A 7,500-nucleotide genomic window follows, 5' to 3' on the forward strand; every position below is an offset into this window, starting at 1 on the left:
ATACAAAAATGAATATATAATGGTATATTGAATAGTTGTTAGAGAGAACCTTAACATAAAGATACAGCTTTGAACGCAAAGTTATCAAACGACTTTTACAATATACTGAAAAGCAATTGAAATATACAAAAATTAATATAATGGTACATTGTATAACATAAAAACTATGTTTGGTTAAACGGCGGGCATAAAAATGATTTTATTTACGTAGCCAAATGCATCGTCATCTTATTAGTGACGCGCAAAAAGGAATTCAGGAGATTCCTACTGTCCCTATTTGCGAAGAGCCGAAACCACATATAAAGAGCCAAAAGGCCGAAAAAACGTATATTTGCATATAAAAAAAACTAAGTTTGGTTAAACGGCGGACATAAAAATGATTTTATTTACGTAGCCAAATGCATCGTCATCTTATTAGTGACGCGCAAAAAGGAATTCAGGAGATTCCTACTGTCCCTATTTGCGAAGAGCCGAAACCACATATAAAGAGCCAAAAGGCCGAAAAAACGTATATTTGCATATAAAAAAAACTAAGTTTGGTTAAACGGCGGACATAAAAATGATTTTATTTACGTAGCCAAATGCATCGTCATCTTATTAGTGACGCGCAAAAAGGAATTCAGGAGATTCCTACTGTCCCTATTTGCGAAGAGCCGAAACCCCATATAAAGAGCCAAAACGCCGAAACCACGTATATTTGCATATAAAAAAAACTAAATTTGGTTAAACGGCGGGCATAAAAATGATTTTATTTACGTAGCCAAATGCATCGTCATCTTATTAGTGACGCGCAAAAAGGAATTCAGGAGATTCCTACTGTCCCTATTTGCGAAGAGCCGAAACCACATATAAAGAGCCAAAACGCCGAAACCACGTTCATACAAGTAAAAAAATTTCATATAAATACTAAATAATTTTCATATAGATACTAAGTTTATGAATTCATACAAGTAAATAATTTTCATATAAATACTAAATAATTTTCATATAGATACTAAGTTAATGAATTCAAACAAGTTAAAAATTTTCATATAAATACTAAATAATTTTCATATAAATACTAAGTTAATGAATTCATACAAGTTAAAAATTTTCATATAAATACTAAATAATTTTCATATAGATACTAAGTTAATGAATTCATACAAGTTAAAAATTTTCATATAAATACTAAATAATTTTCATATAGATACTAAGTTTATGAATTCATACAAGTAAATAATTTTCATATAAATACTAAATAATTTTCATATAGATACTAAGTTAATGAATTCATACAAGTTAAAAATTTTCATATAAATACTAAATAATTTTCATATAGATACTAAGTTAATGAATTCATACAAGTTAAAAATTTTCATATAAATACTAAATAATTTTCATATAGATACTAAGTTAATGAATTCATACAAGTTAAAAATTTTCATATAAATACTAAATAATTTTCATATAGATACTAAGTTAATGAATTCATACAAGTTAAAAATTTTCATATAAATACTAAATAATTTTCATATAGATACTAAGTTTATGAATTCATACAAGTTAAAAATTTTCATATAAATACTAAATAATTTTCATATAGATACTAAGTTTATGAATTCATACAAGTAAATAATTTTCATATAAATACTAAATAATTTTCATATAGATACTAAGTTAATGAATTCATACAAGTTAAAAATTTTCATATAAATACTAAATAATTTTCATATAGATACTAAGTTAATGAATTCATACAAGTTAAAAATTTTCATATAAATACTAAATAATTTTCATATAGATACTAAGTTAATGAATTCATACAAGTTAAAAATTTTCATATAAATACTAAATAATTTTCATATAGATACTAAGTTAATGAATTCATACAAGTTAAAAATTTTCATATAAATACTAAATAATTTTCATATAGATACTAAGTTTATGAATTCATACAAGTAAATAATTTTCATATAAATACTAAATAATTTTCATATAGATACTAAGTTTATGAATTCATACAAGTAAATAATTTTCATATAAGTACTAAGTGTATGAATTCATACAACTAAATAATTTTCATATAAGTACAAAAAATTTAAAAAAAAAAATAAATGTTAAGCTATTTTTGATGTTGTAATATTTCTTATAAGCATAATGCTCATAGAAAATGATATAAATTACTTGTATATATATGAATTTAAAACTTTTATATGGTTAAAAAGATTTTCTCCATACGATTTCCGGTTGGTGAGGTGTACGTGGCAGAAAACATATATGTTGTATGAAACTTCAACATTAGTACTTGTATGAAAATTTTAATACTTGTATGAAATTGCATACTTAGTACTTATATGAAAATTATTTTCATATATTTATAAAAGTATTTAAGTGTAATATATAAATGAGAGCAAAAAAATTTATTCCTGGTTTGCTACAGTTGGTTTAAATAGAAATAATTTTGTTAATAATGAAATGTTATTAATTGAGATTATTCTTCTATACCTAACATAATGTAGTCGTTTTTTTTTTTAATTTAACTTTTTTTGGGGTTTGTTCTTCTATTCACATAAAATATATGTGGGTAAAGAATAAAATTCAATAAAGTTAAATATTTATATTATTACGCTCGAATACTTTCATATCATATATGAAATAAAATGAAAAATAATTGAATTGAAATTATTAATTTCAAATCAAAAGAAAAACGTATATACTCTTAAAAAAAGATATATACACTATATGCATTGAAATAAAGTAAAATGTATAAAAAATGATATTATTTGAAAGTTTAACAAATACAAGAAGAAACATCGTCCTTACATTAATAATTATATTATATATGTATAGAGAACGAAAATTCTTTCTCACGATAAGATACACAGTCTCAAAGTCCGAATAAGACCGCAATAAATAATACAATAATATGAAATTTAAATGACATGAAGTAAATTATTTAATCCGACCATAGTAGAAGAAATTTCATAATTATTTATTGTCGCGATTTCGTTCTCCTTTGCATTGTGTATATGTCGTGTACTTAATTTTCAAATATTGAAAATATCATTATAAAAATTTATATAGTATAAAAAATATTATATAAATGAATAAAAAATATTATTCTGGTTGATCCTGCCAGTAGTTATATGCTTGTCTCAAAGATTAAGCCATGCATGTCTAAGTACAAACAAATTAAAAGTGAAACCGCAAAAGGCTCATTATATCAGTTATGGTTCCATAGATCGTTAACAGTTACTTGGATAACTGTGGTAATTCTAGAGCTAATACATGCAAAATAAACACGGACCTTTTGGAACGTGTGCTTTTATTAGGCTAAAACCAAGCGATCGTAAGATCGTTATATTGGTTGAACTCTAGATAACTTGCAGATCGTATGGTCTCGTACCGACGACAGATCTTTCAAATGTCTGCCCTATCAACTTTTGATGGTAGTATCTAGGACTACCATGGTTGCAACGGGTAACGGGGAATCAGGGTTCGATTCCGGAGAGGGAGCCTGAGAAACGGCTACCACATCTAAGGAAGGCAGCAGGCGCGTAAATTACCCACTCCCAGTTCGGGGAGGTAGTGACGAAAAATAACAATACAGGACTCATATCCGAGGCCCTGTAATTGGAATGAGTACACTTTAAATCCTTTAACAAGGACCTATTGGAGGGCAAGTCTGGTGCCAGCAGCCGCGGTAATTCCAGCTCCAATAGCGTATATTAAAGTTGTTGCGGTTAAAACGTTCGTAGTTGAATTTGTGCTTCATACGGGTAGTACAGCTATAATTGTGGTATGTACATTACCTTATGTATGCAAGCGTATTACCGGTGGAGTTCTTATATGTAATTAATACAATGTATTTTTTATATATTCCTCCTATTTAAACCTGCTTCAGTGCTCTTCATCGAGTGTTGTTGTGGGCCGGTACAATTACTTTGAACAAATTAGAGTGCTTAAAGCAGGCTCCAAATGCCTGAATATTTTGTGCATGGAATAATGAAATAAGACCTCTGTTCTACTTTCATTGGTTTTTAGATCAAGAGGTAATGATTAATAGAAGCAGTTTGGGGGCATTAGTATTACGACGCGAGAGGTGAAATTCTTGGACCGTCGTAAGACTAACTTAAGCGAAAGCATTTGCCAAAGATGTTTTCATTAATCAAGAACGAAAGTTAGAGGTTCGAAGGCGATCAGATACCGCCCTAGTTCTAACCATAAACGATGCCAGCTAGCAATTGGGTGTAGCTACTACTATGGCTCTCTCAGTCGCTTCCCGGGAAACCAAAGCTTTTGGGCTCCGGGGGAAGTATGGTTGCAAAGCTGAAACTTAAAGGAATTGACGGAAGGGCACCACCAGGAGTGGAGCCTGCGGCTTAATTTGACTCAACACGGGAAAACTTACCAGGTCCGAACATAAGCGTGTAAGACAGATTGATAGCTCTTTCTCGAATCTATGGGTGGTGGTGCATGGCCGTTCTTAGTTCGTGGAGTGATTTGTCTGGTTAATTCCGATAACGAACGAGACTCAAATATATTAAATAGATGCTTTCAGGATTATGGTGTTGAAGCTTATATAGCCTTCATTCATGAGTTCATCTTGAATGTGCAAGTGTTTGAATGTGTTTATATAAGTGGAGCCGTACCTGTTGGTTTGTCCCATTATAAGGACACTAGCTTCTTAAATGGACAAATTGCGTCTAGCAGTAACGAGATTGAGCAATAACAGGTCTGTGATGCCCTTAGATGTCCTGGGCTGCACGCGCGCTACAATGAAAGTATCAACGTGTATTTCCTAGACCGAGAGGTCCGGGTAAACCGCTGAACCACTTTCATGCTTGGGATTGTGAACTGAAACTGTTCACATGAACTTGGAATTCCCAGTAAGTGTGAGTCATTAACTCGCATTGATTACGTCCCTGCCCTTTGTACACACCGCCCGTCGCTACTACCGATTGAATTATTTAGTGAGGTCTCCGGACGTGATCACTGTGACGCCTTGTGTTTCACGGTTGTTTCGCAAAAGTTGACCGAACTTGATTATTTAGAGGAAGTAAAAGTCGTAACAAGGTTTCCGTAGGTGAACCTGCGGAAGGATCATTATTGTGTTCCTATCCGTAAATATTATAAAAAAAAAAACAAACAAACAAACAAACAAACAAAAAAAGAATAAAAAAGAAAAATTATTTTCTTTTTTTTCTTTTCATTCATTTATTTGAATGTTTTTCTTTTTTTTCTTTTTTTTTTTACTCCTTGTATTGTAGTATAATGAAAATTATATCGCATACATTGTATTTGAACGCAACAAACCTTTAAACATATATAGTTGTACTTATTATTTATAAAAATAATATAAATGATAAGTTAATTTGTTCTCATTAACGTGTAATTCCTTAAAAATATATAGAAATTAAATAAAATGTAATAAAAAAGGAATTACTGTTTTTGTTGGACTAAGACATGCGCAACTTGTAAATGTTTGGGTTGAAAATTACAATTTATTGAAAGATGTTTTAAAATAATTTATATATTATATACGAAAACGAAATGTTATTCTTTCAATAAATTAAAAACTCTTGACGTTAAATTAAAATAAACAAAAAATTATCACTCTAAGCGGTGGATCACTCGGCTCATGGGTCGATGAAGAACGCAGCTAACTGTGCGTCATCGTGTGAACTGCAGGACACATGAACATCGACATTTTGAACGCATATTGCAGTCCATGCTGTTATGTACTTTAATTAATTTTAAAGTGCTGCTTGGACTACATATGGTTGAGGGTTGTAAGACTATGCTAAATTAGTTGCTTATTCTTTTAGTCAATTAAAAGAATTTAAGCACATGGTATATTACTGGATTGTATTTTTCAATCCATAATATTAATAGCATAAAAAGAAATATAGAAAATATATTCTTGAACACCTCATATTTGAACGAAATTTTATAATAAATAAGAATCTTAGTATTCCCAAAAACAATAAAATTTCAATATTATTATTTCAAATAATATATACATTTAGAGGAACGTCTAGCATAAAATATTATTTTATTCTAGGATTGCCTTAAATGTAAAAAACCAAGAAAATAATATTGTTGTTATAATGAAGTAAGTAGTACGGGATGAAAAGATTGAATATTTATTATTAAGAAAATTATATTGGTGTTAAGAAATAATTATGTATGTTTCTTTAAAATAGCAAAAAGCTAAAATATAAAATAAATATAAATATTTTTATACAACCTCAACTCATATGGGACTACCCCCTGAATTTAAGCATATTAATGAGGGGAGGAAAAGAAACTAACAAGGATTTTCTTAGTAGCGGCGAGCGAAAAGAAAATAGTTCAGCACTAAGTCACTTTGTCTATATGGCAAATGTGAGATGCAGTGTATGGAATATCTTAATATCTAGTATGAGAAATTAACGATTTAAGTCCTTCTTAAATGAGGCCATTTACCCATAGAGGGTGCCAGGCCCGTATAACGTTAATGATTACTAGAAAGATATTTCCAAAGAGTCGTGTTGCTTGATAGTGCAGCACTAAGTGGGTGGTAAACTCCATCTAAAACTAAATATAACCATGAGACCGATAGTAAACAAGTACCGTGAGGGAAAGTTGAAAAGAACTCTGAATAGAGAGTTAAATAGTACGTGAAACTGCTTAGAGGTTAAGCCCGATGAACCTGAATATCCATTATGAAAAATTCATCATTATAACTGTGATATTTATAATATTATAGTAATAGTGTGCATTTTTTTCATATAAGGACATTGTAATCTATTAACATAATAAAATATTTATCAAAAGATCATTGGTGTTAAGTTTATTCAAATTAATTTGCTTTTAGCTTATTAACATAGAATAAATACTGATGATTTGATAAAGTGTTGATAGATTTTACATATATAATGCTTAAATTCTTTTGAATTTTACAATAATATTATTATCATTGATTTTAATATTAATTGTATGCATTTATATGATTAACAATGCGAAAGATTCAGGATACCTTCGGGACCCGTCTTGAAACACGGACCAAGGAGTCTAACATATGTGCAAGTCATTGGGTTATATTAAACCTAATGGCGAAATTAACTTAACTTTTATATAATGGGATTAATTTTTAGTGAAATATTTTACTATTAATTCAATCCCGGGGCGTTCCATATAGTTATGTATAATGATAATTTATTATTATTTATACCTCTAACTGGAGCGTACCTTGAGCATATATGCTGTGACCCGAAAGATGGTGAACTATACTTGATCAGGTTGAAGTCAGGGGAAACCCTGATGGAAGACCGAAACAGTTCTGACGTGCAAATCGATTGTCAGAATTGAGTATAGGGGCGAAAGACCAATCGAACCATCTAGTAGCTGGTTCCCTCCGAAGTTTCCCTCAGGATAGCTGGTGCATTTAAATATTATGTAAAATAATCTTATCTGGTAAAGCGAATGATTAGAGGCCTTAGGGTCGAAACGACCTTAACCTATTCTCAAACTTTA

At 30.0% G+C, this 7,500-nt stretch overlaps 3 non-coding genes across 3 annotated transcripts in view; all 3 read left to right on the forward strand.

The window, feature by feature from the left end:
* Nucleotides 1–3,101: 3,101 nt before the first annotated feature.
* LOC128923678 (small subunit ribosomal RNA) lies at nucleotides 3,102–5,091 on the forward strand. The gene has a single exon (XR_008472416.1). It is a non-coding gene; the product is annotated as a small subunit ribosomal RNA (ribosomal RNA).
* A 505-nt stretch (nucleotides 5,092–5,596) lies between these two features.
* Nucleotides 5,597–5,775, forward strand: LOC128923675 (5.8S ribosomal RNA). Its single transcript, XR_008472413.1, has one exon. It is a non-coding gene; the product is annotated as a 5.8S ribosomal RNA (ribosomal RNA).
* Nucleotides 5,776–6,228: 453 nt separating this feature from the next.
* LOC128923635 (large subunit ribosomal RNA) overlaps nucleotides 6,229–7,500 on the forward strand; it is a 3,984-nt gene continuing 2,712 nt past the window's right edge. The window contains exon 1 of the ribosomal RNA XR_008472384.1: nucleotides 6,229–7,500. This exon is cut by the window's right edge and continues 2,712 nt beyond it. This is a non-coding gene — a ribosomal RNA (large subunit ribosomal RNA).

Source organism: Zeugodacus cucurbitae, unplaced genomic scaffold (genome assembly GCF_028554725.1).
Source record: "Zeugodacus cucurbitae isolate PBARC_wt_2022May unplaced genomic scaffold, idZeuCucr1.2 ctg00000024.1, whole genome shotgun sequence".
In the NCBI taxonomy this organism is placed as follows: Eukaryota; Metazoa; Arthropoda; class Insecta; order Diptera; family Tephritidae; genus Zeugodacus; species Zeugodacus cucurbitae.